At 39.6% G+C, this 20,601-nt stretch overlaps 1 long non-coding RNA gene across 1 annotated transcript; it reads right to left on the bottom strand.

The window, feature by feature from the left end:
• Positions 1-8,097: 8,097 nt before the first annotated feature.
• On the bottom strand, positions 8,098-19,212 carry LOC134478000 (uncharacterized). The gene is made up of 3 exons (XR_010050338.1): positions 19,055-19,212; positions 8,967-9,077; positions 8,098-8,403 (listed from the first exon to the last, which is right to left on the bottom strand). It is a non-coding gene; the product is annotated as an uncharacterized LOC134478000 (long non-coding RNA).
• Between the last annotated feature and the right edge of the window lie 1,389 nt (positions 19,213-20,601).

Genomic DNA, 20,601 nt, shown 5'->3' with positions numbered 1-20,601 from the left:
CTTGGGGCTTTCTGAGTTGAAACTCCAAATTTTTCTTTTTTTGGCATCATTAATAATGGAGAGAGAAAAAAATCTATTCTGCTATGAAGTTCAATTATGCTGATGAGTTTTATTTAATTTTTGCAATTCAGAATTTCTTGTTCATCATTCAGGAAAGCTATTAGATAACACTGAAAGAAACCAGTGTAAACCTCCCTCTACAACATCTCCTGATACTAGATAGTAGTATCACTAAGGCATCAGCTTAGGGTGAGGAGCCCAATGTCCACTCATCTCCCCTCATCGACATAGCTGGGTCACAGCTCAGAAGAGATAAAGGCCACAGTGGGCCTGGAGGTGGGAGGGCAAACAGCAGCTGGGCTTCACTCTTCCCTTTAGGGGCCACCTCAGCAGTGCCTGTGGTCAAGAATCTAGGCCAGGAAAAGGCAAAACAGTCCCATCTTGGAAGAAATTGCAGAAGTTGATCTGTGAAACCCAAGAACTTCCAAAATCTAGATCAAATATCCCTTAAAAATTAGTGTGAGAAACAGATGAGAAAGCCAATGAAAATCAGGTGACAGGAAGGTCTAGCATTTGAAAAATGCTTTGATGAGATTGGCCGAAACACCCAGGGATCAAAATAGGCTATTTTTAAACCCAGTGCCCTGTCAGCTTGCATAGTACACTCACCTTAGTCTGGGGAATTTTAACATTTACTTTCTGAAGGAGGACAGTGTGTCCTGAGGATACAAAAGTGACGTCCATTATAGCATTATTATTTCAGGGTTTTAAAAAATATTAGCTCGCATTCAATGTGGCCAGAACCACAAATGTTTCTTAAAGACATATGGCTTAGCTAGTGGATAGAAGAATGCAACAACAGAAATTGTTTTTCCGATAGAGTTTTTCATTTTCCTGTCCAGAACATCTGAAGGTCCTCATCTGACATCACCCTCTGCTGACAGAGTCTGACCGCAGCACGCCCTAGGCCTTTCTCAGCCCAAGGACCTAAGCATTTCACATTTGGCCATCTAGGCTCTGCAGGCAGCACTGTGGATCTCAGCATCTGCCGGGAAGCGGGAAGGGTGGGGGAGGGGTGTATTCAGTGTGTGTTTGTCCTCCTCGCAGTAAGGAATGATGGGCCCTGTGCTTCCCTGTCCGTCCACCTCTCCCCTCTCATTGCTCCTGGAAAGGAGCAATGCTGTTAACCATATACTGTGAAAAAGAAGTCAGTGAATAATAAAAGCACAGACATCTTACACAGTGACTATGAGAAAACCCCACATGGCCAGTGCACTGAGACATGGCCTAAGGAAGCCTTATTAGGAGCTCACGAGATTTTCATGAATTCCATTATTTGCAGCCAGAAAGAAAGAAAAGATTCAAGCAGAGGACCAGAGAATATACAGACCACAGAGTAGTATATATCTTTGGTTCTAAGGTTTTCCCAGTCCCTGGTTCCATAATGACCTCTTTATGTTTTGTTTTCTTAAGTTTAAATGGCTTAGTTTTTTGTTTTGTTTTGGTTTTTTTGGTCTTTTTCCTTTTTATCGGTACCGGGGATTGAACTCACGACTGCCTGCTTGCAAGGCAGGCGCTTATGCCACTGAGCTAAATCCCCAGCCCCCCAGCTTAGTTATTTTTAACCAGAAGGATTTGACTGAGCACTTATAGTTAAAGGATAATTAACAATGAATGATGTTCATGGAATAAGGCATGAAGGCAGCAAGGTCATTGAAAAAAATGTCATAAATATGGTGATTATGTTTATCTAGTAAGTTCACACTCATTTCCTCTTGCATAGCCAAAATCTCAGTTTGACAACCCATAATACTGTCACTACTACCAGAAGATGGGCAGCAAAGTTCTCATGAAGAAAGATGAATTTAGCAGAAGAGAAGGAAAGACAACTTTAGATAAAAGGAACAGAAAATTCTCCCAAAGAGTCTCCTTTAGCTATGGCCATCAGCAGATGCACCTGCTGAATCAAAATGACATATAGGCTGGGCATGGTGGCACATACCTGTAATCCCAGCACTCATGAGTCTGAGGCAGGAGAGTCACTGTAAGGTCAAAGCCAGCCTGGACTATATAGTGAGACCTTGTTTCAAAAGATCCAAAGCAACCAATAGAACTGAATGAAACAAGCTGAAGCTGTTCCTGTTCCCCCAACTGTTGATAAATAAAACAAGGAGATGGTTATATTACCTTATGATGTTTTTCTTCACTCAAAAGCTCAAACATTAAAATCTGTTATTGTGACTTACAATTAATGTTGGCTTGGCAGAATGTCAAATGTTTAGGTTTCATACCTTATTAAGAGGAATTCAGATTACAGCACCTGGATGACCTTGTATAATTGGATTCTCTTTCTATTCTAAGAGGAGCAAAGCAGCAATGATACCTGTTGTACTCTAAGAAAAATAGCTTCGTTATATTTGTATTATAGCAAATTACTTGTAACATGGCCATACTGTATATATGTTTTCCTTCTCCCTCTGGGTGACTTAATATATGTTAATCAATGCTCTCTCTGTAAAGAATTGTAAAATCTTACCTAATTGATATGTTAACCATTATTGCCCTCTACAAATAACAGATGTGGTGCTAAAATAAGGTAACAAAAGGTTGTTAATTACTGTTAGACTTCCCTATTTTCTGCTGAGAAAAAAAAAAAAAAAGATATTTGCCCAATCTAAACTTGCTTGTTTGCAGGGAAACTTGCTTGTTAGCACAACCCTTACCTGATCTTGCTCTTACCCCACAAAAAATGTAATCTCGCCATATTTTTGTTCTGTAATGCACCGCACTGCCTCCCCCTTCCCTCTTCCTATCTCTCTAGGTCAAGTTTCAATTTCCTGAAAGGCCATAAAAGCCTTAGGTTTCAGTTTCTGGTAACCCCCTTCCCTACCCGATGGTGGTCTGTCATAAAATGTGTCTATTATAAAATGTGCTCATTGCGCTGTTCTTAAGAAATGCTTAACTTCAAAGAAATTACAGGAAGAATGTTATGGCTTAACCCTAACCAATGCGCCTCCTCTTGTTCTGTATGTGCCGAAAGGGTTAAGTTTCAAATCCTTGTAAAAACTTAGGTTTCAGCTTCTTGTAACTTTCGACCCCTTCTCACATGTTAGTGCTAACAAGCTGTCCTGAGATAATTAACTGCCCTCCCCCTGTTCCACATGTTATTGCTAACAAGATGTCCCAAAATAATTAACTTTCTATTTTCTTCTCCGAATGTTATTGCAGATGTGCTATTCCGAGATAATGCTTATCTGCAGAATGGGAGTAACTTGAAAGGCACCAAAGGCTCCCGATGTTATCAGAACTAAGTGGACAGCTTTACAGTTTCCAAACTTGAGTCAACAGCTTAACAGCTCTGTGGGGGTTTTTTGTTTTGTTTTGTTTTGTTTTTCTCCCTCTCCTGCTTTTAAAATCCTTTTCTTCAGTCTCTGCAGGGTGCAGTCTTTGGGTGGATCCTGAAGGCCTGATCCTGATCCACCAGGCCTGGAAATAAAGCCTTTGCTCCCCAAATTTTAATTTCTTGCTTCCTTGGGTTTTATTCCAGGGTCCAAGCTATCACAATACCTTACCCTTCAGGAGAACAACAGTGATTTCCAGATTGAGAGACACACATAGAGAATATCTATGGAAAAGTTCAGAGACTGCAGTCAGCAGAAGGCACTTTGCCCATCAGGTTATAAATGAATATATTTTATTATTTGCACACTTTAGGCTTCAAGGACCTATGTCTGTTCCTCCAAAAACCTTATCAAAATGAGACTCAGTATCTCCTTTCTCATTCTGTTGGGGGTCTCTGTGGCATCTCTTAGATTATGAACAAATTACAACCACATATATCAAATCCGCAACTACACAAATTACAACTACATAAATATATATAAAATGAACAATTTGGAGGACTGGAGAGAAGCTCTGCCCAGCTCACTTGCAAAAGGAAGCCCTGCAAGTGGGGCGAGGTGGCACATACCTGTAATCCCGTCACTGGATATCATTGTGACCAGTCAGGCCTTTCTAGACTGTCCCATTCAGAAGAGTTCGATGAAAGAGTGGCCGAATGTGGAAGATTTACATTTTAGGGCAAAAGAAAAAGAAAAGCACAAAAGAAGTATTGAAGAAGAAGAAGAAGGAGAAGGAGAAGGAGAAGGAGAAGGAGAAGGAGAAGGAGAACGAGAAGGAGAAGGAGAAGGAAAAGGAGAAGGAGATACTGTGAAAAAGTGCTCTGCAGAGTGCACATGGACCAGGGTAGGAAAAGGAGCAGCGAGCTGAGCAGTGTCTCTTGCATCTTCTTTCTCTCATTAGCTCTAAACCATCCTATCAAAAACTGGCTCGAGCTCATGTTAGAAATTGGTATCAGATGCAGAGCTCTGCTTGTTCTCCTGAAGTTCAGGTGCCCAAAGAACTGGAGACAACAGTCTCGGGTTGGTATCAGGTGCTGCTGCTCTGCTCCTGGGGTTACAAGTGTCTGCAACTGACAGATCACATCCAGTTGTCTAGCCCATGCTGAGGCTCCTGCCTCACCAAGCTCTGGAAGGTTGGGACAAGAGGGTGGCAAATTTAAGCCCAACTTGGATATTTTAGTGATTTAGTAAGAGCTTATCTCGAGCACACACACACACACACACACACACACACACGCACACACACACACAAACACAGAGATGTATTTATGTATGTATGGAGACTTAGCCTCTGGGCAAAGACCCTGGGCTCAATCTCTGCTAACAAACTACAGGGTAAAGAACCTCATGGGGCAGAAGTGAGCCCTGGTATTTCCCCCCATATTTGCCATTTAAGTAAGTTACTTCATGTTTTTAGGAAAGAGGAAGGAGTAAATGGTTGGAGAGACCAAGTATGAAAATGATAATGCTAATGATTTTTCTTCTGCTTGAAAGGAACTATTTAGGATGTAAAAGAAGTTTTCCTGCTTCCTATGCCATAATTAGTCTCTGTTTCCCATTTTCTTAGTTGGACTGAACTATATAACCAACCAGAGGTGGGGCTTTTTCTCCAGGAAGGTACTCAAAAATGTTATAAGGAAATTCTGCTCCTACTTTTTCAGGATTGGTCTTCACTACAAAACTGAGAACTTGAGTTTTTCTGAAGTCACTCATGGGCAGTACAGAGTTTGCCTCAGAAAGATCTAAGATTGGTGAGTACATTAATTAAGTCCAGGGTACATTAAGATCTAAGATTGGTGAGTACATTAATTAAATTCATACTCTACAACAACGGAATTCACCTACTCTCCTGTGTCCTAATCTGTCATGCCTGGTTGATTTGTCCATTATAGCTTCAGAGCAACGACCCAGATGGTAAGTGGAAATATTGATAAAAAATGAATGAGATGGCTCTAACCCAAAGGGCTAACCCTGAAGACATACATACCTTTATTTTGAGAATAAATCTCATCAGATTATCAAATTCTAGAGAGGAAGTTCAAATCCAAAACTTATTTTTTTAATATCTGACTCAAGAAGGCATTAAAGCTCAAATTCGACTGTCCTTTTTATGAGTTAGAAGCCCCAAACTCAAATTTCTTAAGTCCAAAATCATCCTAATGAATTCTTCATTTTGCTCAGTGTTAGTCAGAATCCTAGTGATTTCTGAGTGATGTGGTGAAGACTAAAAGCCATTTTTCTTCCAGTCTCATTAGGATGCTGATCAGTCAGTGACAGTTGCCTGAAGTCTATCATTTATAATCTCAAATCCACAGGAGAAAAAACAAGTCTCATGCATTGCCTGGCGTTAGAGAGAAAATCCAACTCTGTAGCTTTTTCTCTCTTTTAAGGCATTGCTGCTTTCTTGAGATTTCAGGACTGTTCAACAACAGCCTTAGCCACTACTTCTTATTTGAATTTCTCTTCTTTCTTGTCAAGCATAATAAAAAAATCTCTTTGTTTCCATTTCCTGTGTGAGCCCAGCATCTCTGTCTATCTCTACTCCGTGCTGAGGAAAAATGGAAATCTGGCTCATTACTTACTTACTCAGTATCTTCTGTTCTTTGCTAAATATCTTTTTTCCAAGGCCTCTTGCTATAAAATTGCTTAGGTCTGAAAATGTGCCTCCTTCTCATACATGTTGTATCTGAAGAATCTTTGTTTTAATTTTAAAAAATTTTATTCAGTGCATATTGATCACATTTATTACAGGGAATTGGTCCATGCTATTTTGATTTTACATTCTGATGCATACATTTAATTTCAATCATATGACCTGATTTTGTGTATTGGATGCTCTAAAATGAAAACCTATCAAATTAATAAATTCTGAGCCATATTATCTCTGTTTTGCAATTGAACATACCTTGCCCACTTTTCCATCTTGAATTGGGTGACCCCCACAGAGAGATACGCTCCCATTGGACTGAGTATAGCTCAGACCAGCCTGCACTTGTCCTTCATACCTCTCCTTCCTTCCTTTCAACAATTCCTTTTAGAATCTTAACTCTTCAAACTTCTTGGTCATATACCTTTGAGTATATGGGCAGTGATTCAGTGATTGGAAATTATAATTATAATTCATCAAATTATTCCTTCTCTCTCAATGGTGTCCATTTCCAATGAGTAAAGTTTTTCAAATTTTAAAGAAATTCTCTTACCAGGGATTTTATATTTGTGCTTTCAGGGACCCTTACATTGTTTCTAGGCAAAGGATCTAAAATCTCCAATTAAAAAGCATTAATGACCAGCAAGCACATGAAAATATATTTTATCAGTCATTAAGAAAATAAAAAACACCCACTGGGGTGGCCATAATAATTACATTTAATTAAAAAATATAAAATAATAATTGTTGAAAATGTGTGAAAATTGTAAGTCTCATATATTGCTGACGGGAATATGAAATGGTTTACATGTTTTGGAAAACAGCTTGGCAGTACCTCAAGGATTTAGGCGAAAACTCAGCGTGGTGGCTCACACTTGTCATCTCTGGGAGACTGAGACTGGAGGAATATAAATTTCCGACTAGCCTGGGCAACTTGCAATTTAGTGAGATCCAGTCTCAATATTTTTTAAAAAAAATATAAAATACACTGTGGATATATAGGTCATTATGAAGCTCTGGATTAGATCCCTAATATCACACACAAATATTAAACAATTATCATAGGATTCAGCAATTCATTATAATCAGAATAATTGAAAACACATATTCAAACAAAAACTTGTACAGAAAGATTTTATTGCAACATTATTCACAATAACCAAAAGATGGGAATCCACCAAATATCCACCAACAAAAAAATGGATAAACAAAATGTGGTACACCCTCACAGTAGGGTAGTATTCTGCGGTACAAAGAAATGAGGTACTACTGTATGTTGTAACACATCTGAACCTCCAAAGCATTATGCTAAGTTTAAAAAAATAGGCACAGAGATTACATATTGTGTGATGAATCTGCCGTACCGTGCACATTCTCAGATTCACTCACTGTGAGTGTGGCTGTGTGTGCAGTAGAAGGGAGGGTAGGAAGAAGTAGGTCACTGGGGATGCATCTTCTGCCATGGCTTCTCCCATCTTTTTCTGCTTCTTGGCTGTCGTGGAATGAACAGCTTTCTTCCACTAAGCCCTTCTGCAACTGTAAACCAAAACACAAACACTCCTCCTTTAAGTTGTCATTATGGGCTATTATATCCCAGCTATGAGAAAGTGTTTAAGTTCCCCTTCCCTTCCCTTCCCTTCCCTTCCCTTCCCTTCCCTTCCCTTCCCTTCCCTTCCCTTCCCTTCCCTTCCCTTCCCTTCCCTTCCCTTCCCTTCCCCTCCCCTCCCCTCCCTTCCCTTCCCTTCCCTTCCCTTCCCTTCCCTTCCCTTTCCCTTCCCTTCCCCTCCCCTCCCCTCCCCTCCCCTCCCTTCCCTTCCCTTCCCTTCCCTTCCCTTCCCTTCCCTTCCCTTCCCTTCCTTTCCCTTCCTTTTCTTTCCCTTCCCTTCATTCCCTTTCTCACCTCTCCCCTCCCTTCCTCTCCTTTCCCCTTACCTTCCTTCCTGTCCATCCTCTCTTCTCCTCTCCTCTCCTCTCCTCTCCTGCCCTCCCCTCCCCTCTCTCTCTTACACACACACACACACACACACACACACACACACACACACACACACACACACAGAAACAGGCTTACATACATTTCAAAAACTAGTTGTCAACATTACCAAGTAGTGACAGAGATGCGGAGCAACTATTATTTCCCAACACTGCTGTTAAGAATGAACAATGACAATCACTTCAGAAAGCAGCTGGTAAGTTTCTTACAAAGTTAAACATAAATGATCCTGAGACTCAGATACGTCACTCCTACACATCCACCCAAGAGGAATGAAAACTCGGCATTTACACAATAACCTGAATGCAAATGCTGGTGAGAGCTTCATTTATGATCTCTTTACTCCCTCAGTGTGCCTCAGCCTGTGAATGGAAAGGCAAACCATAGGGGACTCAGTGTAAGGACGACAGGGTCTACTGATTCACGCAATAGAAGAATGCTGGGCAAAAGAAGCCGAGCTCATATAATTCCACTAATACGAAAAATTAGATTACTATGTAAGATATTATAAATACCATCATAATTATGAAGTTGTATTTACAAAAAGACAAAGCATTTCCGAGTCAGAAAACAGAACAGCAGTTTGCAGTAGCTTGAGGTACATAATGGATCAGTTGCAAGGACAAGAAATTCTGAGGCAGTAGAATTATGGTGATGATTACACAGTTTGTGTTACCAAGACTTCTAGGATATCATAGTGGTGCATGCCTGCAATCTCAGCACTTGGGAGGCTGAAGCAAGAGACTGTCTTGAGTTCAAGGCCAACTTGGGCTACATAGTGAGCTGAAGGCCAGCCAGAACTACATAGCGAGACGTTGTCTCAAAAAGTCGATTTATTTATAAACCACTTCCTTAATAAATAAATAAGTTCTAGAATTGTGTTGTGAAAAGTGCTATGTTGTATGATATGTGAATAATACCTTACCTTGAAAAACTAGAAGAAACACACACATGTATCCTCATATTTCAGCATAGCAGCAGACATGGAGTCAGGTTCTCAATAAATGTTGAACAAACTTGGCATTCATCTTTATTTCTAAAAGTGTGAAATGAAACAGACACAATTTTTACAACAAAAGCTAAACTTTAATTAGCTTTTATTAAGTTTTATTAGAAATTCCTGAGGGTATCCAAAAAACTGGAATTGGGAATGATTGATTTAAAAGTTTTCATGACTGTACCTGGGACAGGTGTTTAGCTTGTTTTTTATTTAAACTGACTAGGAAGGACCCCAATTCCTTTCAAATTGTATAAGAAGGGTACAAAGACAGAGCACAAATGATCTTACAGAGTGGCTATCAGTACTCTTTGAGTATTGAATTAAGGCAAAATAAAAAAATAAGCATTCTGTAATGAATTTTTGCCATAAATAAATCCATTGAACTTAAAAGACTTCTTTTCTTGCATTAGATGCTTCTTTCTTTTTGGTATTCAAATACCTTTTATTTAGGAAATAATGGTAATATTGAATGATATTTTGATACTTTGTTGTTTTTAAATGAGCCTGCAATGCTATTCCAGCCATTATCTGACCCTCTTTCACTCCTTGTCCATCTCTGTCTCTTGCTCTTTTATTTACCTGTGTACTAGAGATTGAGCTTGGTGTGCTCTACCTCTGGGCTATATCCCCAACCTGGCCCTCCCTTTAGTTTGAGGCAGTCTCTCCAAATTTTCAAGGCTCCCCTCTGCCTCTAGAGTAGCTGGGTTTCATGTATATACCAGCAAACCTAGTTCACTTCTCTTTTATGAAGCAAAGGAATTCAAGACTGGGGTCTCTGGACCTTGGGCAGGTGTGGTCAGCCATTCCATGACCATATGGTTTTCATTCTTCACTGTCGGGGCTGCTGTTCCCAGCTGACTTCAGCAAATGCAGCAATAGTCTCTCATGATTTGGAAATACTGGGAAAACTCACCAGGAATTTTCTGAGATTCAAGGTGTTTCTCAGAAGTATTGTATTCAAGGTGTTTCTCAGAAGTATGATCAAAATCTAGTTTTTAAAGGTCATGACCTCCCCCCCCAAGGCTGAAAGTCACACTTCTCTGGATGCACTGCTGGTTCACCTTCCTTATTTAAAGAACAAAGAAATCAGCCTCATTTTCTTGTAAGTTACATTTGGATCATGCCTTCATGCTTGACTCAAGTTTTAATTTCCCAGAAATCTCCTGCAAGGTTTGTAGATTTTCTCTGTATGGAAAGGTCACTCCAAGGGCCTAACAGGACATAGTCCCTTCTATCCTTATGTAATGACTTCTTGAAAGCATTCTCTTCTAGAATAAAATTGTACTGTTGGTCTACTGAGTCACGTTTGTTTTCGCAAAATAACTGAGATTTTCCAAGATGCCAAGCTGTGCCACAGGCTAAGGGAACCCAGAAATCACATTCAGAGCTGGTAAACAATCCTTGCTCACTGTAATTTGGCGAATCCATTACAATTAACCTAAATTTGTCCTGACAATATATTCTAATGGTTAATTGTTATAAATTGATTATTCATACAAAAAACTATTAATGGTTAATTGTTCATAAAATGCTTGTCATATGTGGTTTTCTTTAATTATATTTATAGGAAGCCTATGGAACCAGTTACTGGGAGGCTCTAATCCCCTGCCCACCCCGAACCCTCCATTCCCACACCCACCCTTGCCTCCCAGACTCTGAATTATAGACTGTGTATGAAAAGCCTGGACTTTTTGCTTCAAAGTGGAATTGACTTTGTGATACAAAATCTATACACAGAAATAGACCAATGCTAGTTTTTGGCATAAGATCTTATCTGGCTTAGATTTCCCCTGAGTAAGAAGAAATCCCCACTCAGTTATCGAGCAAGAGTCCCTGTCTCAAACTATTATTCCTAGGGAACCTGATTCAGACTGGCATGCCAAGAATATCTCAAGTTGCACAGATATGAAAGGTCAGAGTATTGCTAAGAGTATATGAAAGATCAAGAGTATTGTTAAGAAGGCTGCCCTCTAAGCATGGCCATATGAAAGAAGCCAACCCCACCTAATCCCAGAGAAGAAAGTTGCCCACTGTATGTTAGGCTGTTTTCCTAAAAGATGTTAAAAAAAAACGTAATATAAAAGAGGCATACAGTATATTATATAATGTTGAATATTCTAGAAGTCAAAGGTAAAAATGGTATGTATTAATTTCTTATGACTACTGTTAAGAATCACATAAATTTAGTTGTGCAAATAGTAAGACTTTGTTATCTCCCAGTTTTAGAGTACAGATGGTCAAATTCAGTATCACTGGACCAAAGATAGGGTGTCAGCAAGGTGGCCCTACTCTAGTCTCTCCGAGAGAATCCTTGCCTAGGTTCTGGTGGCTTCTAGTACTTCTTGGTTTCTGACATCATCCAATCTCTAGCTCACGGCCACATTGCCTCCTCTTCTGTGCATCTCACACCTCCCTTGGCCTCCTTCTAGCCAGAGAATATAATTGAATGTAGGACCCACTTTGATAATCCAGGAAAACCTTCCAATCTCAAAACTCTTAAATTTATATGCAAAAATCTTGTTTGTATATAAAGTAACATTCCAGGTCCCAGGAGTTAGGACAAGAATGTCTTTTGGGGTCATTTCTCAGCCTGCTGTAGACTCAGTTACAGTGCTACTTAGCATTGTTGTGCTCCTCTCACAACAAACCTCTGTCACCAAAGTGACCCCGTGCCTCTCTGCCTGGTGTGGCCTGCCACCGTGCATCCTATGGGGGACACAGAATGGGGAGCTCTCAGCCCCCACCCTAATCTCTCCTCACCTCAATTCTTTTCCAGTTCTTTCAGGAGAAACACTTGCCCCTGCTCAATCATAAATGACAATTCAGCTTAATATATGTGATTTATTGCAAGGTAGTGCACTATTTCCCTGGGCCCTTGTAGGCCTTTTATTCTTAGAGGAGCTGTAGTAGTGAAGGGACATTTTTTTTTCTTAAAAAAGAGTAAGACAAAAAAAAAAAAAAAAAAAAAAGGTAAAGCCTTGAGCCAGATCTTAAAGTTTGGTTCAGTTTGGCAAGAGAAGGAGAAAGGAGTTCAACTGATTTTCTTATTTTGTATAATTTCTATTAAGGATTATGTTTTTAAAACATTTTTGGCCAACTCCTAGTAAATATATTTTATATCATACATTCTTAAAGTATGTGAAATATACATTTGAAATAAAAGTTTGTAATACTCAATAGCATTTATGAGTTCTGATAATTCCATTCCATTCCACTCCATTGAAAAATTCTGATCGTGGCTCAGTGCATGTCTATTTAATTAATAACCATTAAAGTGGATCAAGACACAAACATTTGAAAAAATGCAACTTCAAAATGAATACTAAAGAGTAGTGTTTCTGGCATTCATGTTATTAGTGGACTCCATAGACTTAAAAAAAAAAAAAAGAAGAAGAAAGCCTATTTACAGCCTCACAGTTTCTGCGGGTCAGCACTCCTGACATCACACAGCTGAGTGCATCTGCTTCAAGATCTGCCACTGTGCTGCAGTCAAGGCTCTAGACAGAATCAGACAGAGCTGTGGTCCCACCCGCAGGCTGGATTAGGGGAGGTAGGGAATTCATTTCCAAGCTCACAATCACGCTTGCTGGCAGGGTTCAGCTTCTGCTGGACTACACGAGCCTCCTTTTTTTGCTTCTTTCTGCCTGGTGGCCCTACTCAGTTCAGGGCAACTAGCAACATGGCAGGTGGCTTCCTCGGCATGAGTATGGCAACCAAGAGAGAGCAAGCAAGACCCAGCCTTTTGCAGTTTTTCTCAAAAGTGATTTCCCATCACTTTGGCTGTATTCTGATTATACAAGAGAGTCGTGATGTCCAGCTCACAAGTAAAGGGAGAGGATTATGGAATGGCATGAACGCCAAGATGTGAGAATCACTGGGAACCATCTTAGAGGCTATGATTTAGGTATTTTTTTCTTCCACTGAGGCATAAGGGAGATTATAGCTCATGATGAAAGCAAACCATGTCAGTTTTCAAATGCACAGTTCCCTTCTCCTGAGTCACAATTCATTCTTTACTGGTAACAAGAAACTTTTGTAGCCTTTAGAATTTTGACACTGATGCAAAGAAAAATATCAAGGCATATTAGGAGCATGATGTTATGCCACACATAATCTAAGGTCTTTCTACTTTTGAGTAATTTGTTTCAGTGATTAGAAGATTGTAATTTGGAAAACTAATTTCCAGTATTGGATTCCTCTTCTATCCTGAGACTCCATTTTAGTCATGTATAGTGTTTCAGGATGGGTCTCATGATCAGCTAGTGACTCACTGATATATGTCATACATATAACATCTCCCAGTGTGCTCAATGCTGTCCAGATATTAGGAGGAAGAATGTAGCTTCTAATATCAAGATGTGCAAGGAGTCTAATAGATGTAGAAGAAGATGAGATTGAAAACTCCAGGCCTTTCTGTAGCATCACTTTATAAGGAAACAGTAATGCCATTAATAACCCTGCCTGTGTTACCATGGTGACTTCTACGTGCATTTTAGCTGAGAACCACTGTGCTGAGACACACTGAGCGTCTTCTCCCTGTGACTACTCACAAGATCGATTTCAAATGACAGTGCTCACCAGTGATGCAAACTGAATTCTAAATTATGATATCAAAGATTTTGAGTAGCAGGGGAATGGCCAACAAAAAAAAGCAATATATATGCTTAAAGCAATTGTTTTCTTTATCCCAGCAATGCCGCTGGGATATGAGAGAATGTTATATCTCTATTGCATTCCTATGTCTCAAGTACTGAAAAAAATTCATCTAGTGTTCCCGATTTGGGGTTAGACTGAGAAGGAAAGGGGGTTGAGATAAGAAGCAAATGAATGATTCTTTTTGTGCTTTTCTAAATATTTACCAAATTATTTAAAAAACAATGTCCTTTACCTGAAAGACTCATTTTCTCTTAATGAAAAGACACAGGAAAATAGAATAAAACTGAGCTGTGAGTTCAGGAAATTGAAGGTCAAAGAAGAACTTTGCATATCTGAAAATTAATGAGGAAATATACTAAAAATATAGCTGCTATTTTGGGATAAAATTTTTAAAAATGATAATTTATGCTTACTTTTATTCTTTATCTTTATTCTTGATCAGTCAGGGGTTTTGCTTGACACGCATGTTGGTAAACATCTATTCACGAATAAATTCTTGAGCCTCTAAAGATTTTTTTTTCAGGGCCTGTGTCCCTCTTGCTTTCTCTTCTCCTTCCCCTCAGTTTCCTTCCTTTCTTTTCATATTTTAGTTAAGTAGCTAGTCACTTTCAGTAATATACACAGAAGACTAGATATTCAAGGGCTGGTGATGGGAATTTTAGTCTCTAGCTGTGTGTCATGAAATCTCCTGCAGAGTTGCATCATCAGGCACCAGCAAGAGGGTAGGGAGGATGGTGAATCTGGGGCTCACGAAGCCAAGATAGAGTCTGGATGGGTCTTGAGAACCCCCAGAAGTCTAAGCATCAAGTAGCGAAAACTCAGTCTCTATTTTTTCTGGGTTCTCCCTGTCCAGTGGTCTCTCTTTTTACAGATCTTTTTGTAGAAGGCTGCTTCTGGAGTCCAGGGTTGAAGAAGGATTGGTTGTACAGTATTTGTACTGGGAAAGATTCCATAGGGCAAAGGCTTCCAATCCTTCTGGTATTATTTTCTTCAGTAGTAAACTTCCTTTCAAAGGCTGAAGGTCTCACGAGCAACTACCTGCCATAAACGCAGTCTTTAATAAAAATGTTCATGCTCTATCAATGAATGTATTGCCTCATACATTTTAATCTGACATAAGAATGATTCTTATTCACTTTATCATATTTTCTTTTTCTGATCCTTTAAGTTTCCTTAAAGTAAACATTCAGGTGAAATAAGAAAGATTTTATTTCTTTCTTCACAAAAGAACACCATTATGGGACAGACAAATGGCTCAGTGGTACAGCACCTGCATGGCAAGTACAAGGTCCTGAATTTGATCCCTGGTACCAAACAAACAAACAAACATAACATAACAAAACACCATTATAAGAAAGAGAAGGTTTAATGGGGAATTTGAAAGTGTAGGTGTAACCATTCTAAACTTGCTCTAGATTGTCTCTGATTTGTTGTGTAAGTGAACACTGAACAGGAGACTGACCAAGACTTATGAATGAACATTGCTGTATCTGTTCAGTCCATCACATCAGAAAACCATAGACAATCTATAAAACTGTAAAAGTGGTAAATCAATCTATTTCTTTGCGAGTGGGTCAGTTTGCTTCTGCCTTCATCATTCCATGTGGGCAGAAGACAGCAAACATATCCCCAAAGGGTGAGGAATGGAAGGTTAGGTGTTATGGAGGTGAGGTGTGTATCACTGGCTTAAATTTGATCCTATAGTTCTCCTTACATTATTTTTTATATGTCCTGCTTTAGAGTCAGCAAACTTACCATTTGAGAATACTTGCTTTCCTTTTGAAAATGACTAATCTGAAGTTTACACACATTTGAAAAAATCCGTTATTTCAGGAGGTTTACTAGTCCCCTGCTTGACCCAGTTTGCAGTTCTCAGCCGTATTTCCTGCCTCAGTCTGTAAGACTTCAGTTGCTATTAAATGCCTTCAGTTGAATTTGGTCTAGAGGCTGAAATCTCAGCATCTGGTCCCCAGCGGGTGACAGAAAGGCCTAAGTTGTTCAAGTTGTCCTGAGTGTAACCAGTAGCCCACTTCTCACTGAGGCAACCAGGTTTGAGCCCTGCATTCCAAATGTGAGCTCCTCTGTATACAGCGAGAGAATACATTTCTGTGAACTTGTGTTCCACACCTCTATTTATACACCCACATGTTTGCTGCTTCCTTTAAGATAACAAAATCTGCTGCTGAATCCACAAATTGCTTAAATGACCTCATTTAGTCCTCTGCTTCTTCCTGTTCTTTAAGATTGCATTTAAAGAGTTAAAATGGGGAGACAGGAGGAAATGAAGGTGGAAATTTCATTTCTAGTTGAAAATGCAAAAGAATAAAAAAGCATCTGGGCAAAGAACTCCCTGGGAATAACAAATGATGGCAAAATGGCCAAGGTTGTCTTATTAATCATTGTATATAGACATGATTTTGAATTCTGGTTTAAAAATAAGGAAGTCTTAGAACAAATTGATTTCCAAAAGAACTTTACAGAATTGGTGTTTTAAGTGTTTTGTACCACTGAGCTGATCCATCTCAACTACCATTTTTCCTAGCAGGTGTGGTCCATGGACCAGCAACACCAACCTGAGACAGAAGTTCTCTTGAGCAGAAATTGCCTTTTAACAAGATGCACAATTGGCATATTAAAGTTTGAGAAGCACTGGCTTAACTACTTTGTTAGTTGTCATCTTCATTATCGATCATCTCCTTTCTAACTGAATTGTTCTTTTGGTCCAATGCAATTACTGCCTGCTCTATTGTTTGTCTAGAAAACCAGACCCACATTTATCTTGGCCATCAAGATTCTGCAAAATCTCTCAAACCTGTTTCTAGTCATACATGACAACCCATGCGCATTCGCTCTCTCCACTCCAACTGGGACATCTCATTCATCACATTTGTATAAGTGCTGTAAGCTCTCACATCATTCGGCTTTTCTTATTCTCCAGAAAGCTCTTTTCTTTGCCCCTGTGCATGCTGATATCCTGCCAAACCTACCAGGGCCATGTCAGTGGTATAGCCCGTGTGAAGCTTTTCCACAAATGGAAGAAGTATTCACTCTCTTGGAACACTTGTAACATTTTATAGCTCTTTTATGGTATTGTTTTAATCATGGCTTGCTTTATTCATAGAGTGCTTCTCTGAGCTCCCACTCCCCCTGCTCTATATTGTGAGCTTTTTGAAACAATGGCTATATTTAACCATAATTCTTCTCCCGAACTAGTAGTTCAGTATCTTGCACATAATGTGAAACCAATAATTAAATTCTCAGGCACTGTAACTTCATGAAAATAGTCATAGATTTGGCTCCACATTTAAGAAAGATAATGTTGATTCTCAACTGTATATATTGTGAGCTGTACTTTTAATAGCTGAAGAACATGATATTATTCAGTTACCTTTTTGAATTAGTGCTTCAGTGACCAAAGACAAGAGTAAACTATTTGGCTTTAGAATACCATAACAGTATTAGACTCAGTAAGCAGTTAATCTGTTGTTTGTTTGTTTATTTTTGATATGGGGTGCTGACCAGGAAAACCACACCAGTCTCAATTCTGCTACTCCTTGAGTTCCCCAATTTCAACAAGTAGTGTAAGGCTTCTAATCTTTGGATTTGTATGTAATATAACAGGACATAGAAAACATTTAGCAAACAAAATATTTTGATGATATTGATAATGGTGGCAATTATGATGGAATGAATGGGACTGTGTATTTATTATTATTATAAAATCATTTGAACTACCAGGTCCTGAGATAGTATCTGAACATGCAATGTTTAATGCTCATCTTCTACGCTAGGCAGTAGTGGGCAGAAATGATTCCCTTTGAGCTACTTCTACATACAGTTGGAGAATTGCATTAGTCAGCCATCTGTCAGTATAGCAAATGCCTGGATATCTAACTCATGAAGCGAAAGGGTTTGTCTTGGTCCACAGCTTTAGAGGCCCCAGTTCGTGTTGCTTTAGGGCTCGTGGCATGGCCACACATCATGACGGGGTAAGTGTGGCAGAGAAAAACAGCTCATCTCCTGGATGGAGAGCAAAATGAGAGAAAGAGAGAAAAGACCTTCAAATGACACCTCCAGGGACCTCCAGATCTCCCCACAGGCCACACCTCTTAAAGATTCCACCACCTCCCACCATGGCAGAGAACCAAATCTTGGGAATAATTGTTCAAACCATAGAAAAAGCAGAATCATTCCAACCCCATACAGCACTGTTAACCCAAATATGGAAAAGCAGTCATTTTCTTATTTTTCTCTCACATCATCTAAAAAGTTCTCTGAATAGTTTATTATCTCTGAATTAAATACTAAATGAAATAGCACCTACAGTTTCCAGCAACTTTAAAGACAAATCTGTATAAAATGAAATAAATTTTAAAAGTTTATTGTCATTGTTCTGAAGACTGAAAAAATGATGAGTATGTAGGAGCAAGATAATTAGATTGTAATGTTATCAACTACCTACTTTCCACTTGTGACGTTGTCATGGTGATGGAGGAGCCAGTTACTACAGTACACTCCTTTTCTTTATTGTTTAGCATTTCCTGTCACCTGTCATGGTGGGGAAAGCAACAAACCTACTATCCTAGCATTTATAACATAAAGTTCTTGATGAAACTGATGGATTTCCACTTTATTGAATCAACCATCATTGACTAGGACTTTTGTCTTTGACCTTTCAGATTTAAACAATTTCCCTTCCCTTTCTGACCTCTGACTCAACTCATATTTTGTCTTCAGATCTTTGGTGAACTAAATAACCTCATCTTTCACATTCATTACTGTCTTCTGACTAAATTTCCAACTATTTAATTGTATTATTTAAAATTTCTCACAAAATCCGTGATTGCACTTTCTTCTGGCTCTCTTCAACTACTTTCTTATGTTGAAACCCATGAAACTGAAAAAAGAAATTCAGATTATTTTTGCTGACAACTCACACCAAGAAAAGCCTCAAATTAAATGGGTGCAATGGTGCACACGTGTATTTCTCACCACTTGGGAGGCTGAGACAGGAGGGGCTCAAATTCAAGCCCCTGGGCAAATTCCATCCTGTCTCAAAAATAAACCAATATGCTAGCAGAGCTGGAGATGTAGCTCTGTAGCAGAGTGCTTGCCTGGCATGCCAGGGACCTGAGTTCAATCTCAGTCCTGAAAAACAGGCCTATCACTCATTTTCATTGGAGAGGGCCAGAAATTATCAGAAAAGCAAAGCCAATGTACTCTTGTTGGGTCTAAGTAGCAGACATAGAAAACTCTATGGGTTTCTAGAAACACATTTCCACAGCTTACCATCCATTTCTTCACAGTGTCCCTTTTTCCTTCAGTGGATGTTGTTCTTCCATTCTCAGACCACATACCTGGGTGCTGCTCATTTCCCCCTCTGCAGCCACTTGCTGTGTGTGAATCCAGGATGAGACATGCTCTTCCCGCGGGGGTGGCTGAGCAGGTGAGATGTAAACTGGAGGTGGTGTTAGCTTCCCCTGCAGGCACTGGGAGAGAAGTTAACTGCATATGAAGTCACTAGAGAGAAGCAGAGAGGAGCAAGTGACTAAGACCTTACGACCCGCTGGGATCAAAAGCAGAGTTGAAAGTTCCAAGGGCCATTTGAGTTTCCCGCTTGAGCCATTCTAAATTACATTTGCATCACTGTGAGCTGACTACTGTCTGGAACAAGAAGCCTTGATTCATCCATAGCTTTTTGGTCAGGAAGGTTAAGGAGAAAATTGAGAACTTTGAAGCTCCTACATGGCTTTATTATATAGGGATGCTAAGAGAGTTTGATTCTTCGCTGTTTACATCGACTTGTAAACAACTAATACAGTGGTTAAAGCAAGAGCTTTGGAGACAAACAAAACATACTTTTTTCTCAAATTCTACTTCTGTAGCTGTGTAGCTTTGAGTGTGTTTCTTAACCTCTCTCTGGTTCTCAGTTTCTAATTTATGTGTAGCTGTAAGAATGAAGGGCAGTGCTGTGATTCTGGTACAGGGCTTAGCATGCAAACAAGACTGGAATGGGATGTAACCTTGTGGGAGTAAATGAGAAGAAATTCAGAGTCCCTGTAGGTGGGAAGGAATCTGGAGTCTCACAGAATAGGAAGGACCTCAGTAGTGACCTCAGTGTAGAGTCCAGTTTACTACTCTTGTGGTCAGAGGTAGCATGCTCTGTAGCAGTCTATAGCCATAATTATCCTCCAACCACCTAAATCAAACAATGCCACTCTCCTTTTTAAAATACTTCAATAGCTACCCATTTTCTAAATCTCTGAATGTCAGAAATAGGGCTACTGCTAGCCTGCATTTGTCTTCAGGTGGAGCTCATACAGAGCTGCAGGGTGGATTGGCAGGAAGGGTCTTTGCAGACGGATGCAGAAACTGTGTGTGTACTGGGTCTTGACCCATGCCTATCCGTAGCTCTTATCCTTTCTACTATGCACGTACTCTACCTGTCTCTTCCCGGGGGGAGTGGGTATTTTCTATGTCCTCAAATGTCTGACAGCTTTCCTCTGACTTCTCTGAACTTTCTGGATGAGACCTTTTGTACCTCTTCCTAAATTACATACATTTTATATCACTCACTGTTTTTTTTTTGGTCTAAATATTGTTATCACCTAAATCAGAAGCTTTTCTTGGATAGTTTTAAATAACTTCCTTGTTAATGGTGTCATAAATAGTGTTTATTGATGAGGCATGTTATTTCTAACAGGCATGTAAATTAATTTAATCCTTAGATCATTCTTTTAGGCAAGTACTGCCTTGTTTACAAATGAGGAAGTGGAAGAATGGTGGGGGGATGAGTTTGTCAGGGGCATGCAGGCGGTTAATGGGAGAGCTGGGACTTGAACCCAGTCTAGTGATATTGGAAGTGCTGTGGGGCTTTACTAGCTGTCATCAACGGCTGAGTGGG

Source organism: Cavia porcellus, unplaced genomic scaffold, assembly GCF_034190915.1.
Source record: "Cavia porcellus strain 051 isolate PalLab524CR breed Dunkin Hartley unplaced genomic scaffold, mCavPor4.1 scaffold_11, whole genome shotgun sequence".
NCBI classification, from domain to species: Eukaryota; Metazoa; Chordata; class Mammalia; order Rodentia; family Caviidae; genus Cavia; species Cavia porcellus.
This window is presented reverse-complemented; position numbering and strand designations above follow the sequence as displayed.